Source organism: Pteropus alecto, unplaced genomic scaffold (genome assembly GCF_000325575.1).
Source record: "Pteropus alecto unplaced genomic scaffold, ASM32557v1 Scaffold11049, whole genome shotgun sequence".
Classification (NCBI taxonomy): Eukaryota; Metazoa; Chordata; class Mammalia; order Chiroptera; family Pteropodidae; genus Pteropus; species Pteropus alecto.
Genome location: NW_006443031.1, coordinates 1 through 1,021, shown reverse-complemented (window position 1 = coordinate 1,021; position 1,021 = coordinate 1). Strand labels below are relative to the sequence as shown.

At 47.6% G+C, this 1,021-nt stretch overlaps 1 long non-coding RNA gene across 1 annotated transcript; it reads right to left on the bottom strand.

The window, feature by feature from the left end:
• LOC112471827 lies at positions 1 to 827 on the bottom strand. The gene is made up of 2 exons (XR_003043425.1): positions 664 to 827; positions 1 to 489 (listed from the first exon to the last, which is right to left on the bottom strand). It is a non-coding gene; the product is annotated as an uncharacterized LOC112471827 (long non-coding RNA).
• Positions 828 to 1,021: the final 194 nt, after the last annotated feature.

The following is a 1,021-nucleotide window of genomic DNA, read 5'->3' as shown; positions in this document are numbered from 1 at the left end:
GGAGGGCCTTGGTTACAAGAACACGACACAACCTCTGCCCTACAGGAGCTTTGAATGATTTTATTTGTGTTGGGTGTGGGGGTGGAGAGGTACATAAGTAATCACATTTGGTATCTATGGAGAAATTGTATGGTGTACATGTCTGAAATAAAAGACATTATGTCCTCTGAAAGTACCTCCTAATGCTATCACTAGTTTTCTGTTCTATGCTCTATTGGTAAGGTTCCGAGTTGTGTGAACTAGCCATTTCTACGGTGTGGCTATTAAAAGTCATCCTTAATTCGGTAAAAAATCTAACCTAGCAGCTCATAATAGGTCATTTTGTCCCTGTTATTAATAATAAATCCCTATCAAAGACAATGGCACCTTTAAATACTATAAATATTTCGAATAGCTTTTGCAGTACCTACGTCACTCAGGATAGCTCCGAGAGGCAATGAAAAAAGTGCAGCGTCTGAAAATTAAGTTAGGCTCAGCAGACCCTGTAAACTGGAAGTAAACCCGGGATTAGATTCCTATTGGCTTATTTTGCATATAAAGTTATTTTTTTCCAGGGTGTAAAACGAAGGGACTGTCGGCACCATAGGCACGACTCCTATCTCCCTTCTCACCCAGTCTCACGATCTCATTCCCGCGCTGTCCTTCCGATACCCGGGTACTTACTGCACTTTCCTAGAATGCCAGTACGTTATGCTCCCCTCCCGCAGCCGGTGCTTCCTCCGGTCTTCCTTCACAGCTAAGGCTCACCGCAACCTTTGCTAAACTCGCCAGGGCGCAGCCATCTTTGGCTGACACGTGACTCGGCCCGAGGCGGGAGCGGGGCCGCTGATTGGGCTCCCAGGACGTAGATCGCACGCAAACCCGACTTCCTGTTGAGGGGCTTCCAGCGGAGGCCGGCGCTGGGGTATTGTGTGCAGTGAGAATTGACTAACACAGGGCGGGCATATTTCACCTACCCCGGCCTCCGAGGTCGGAGCCTTTAGACCGCAAAATTTCGAGATGAAAGTTGACCCTAAACCTG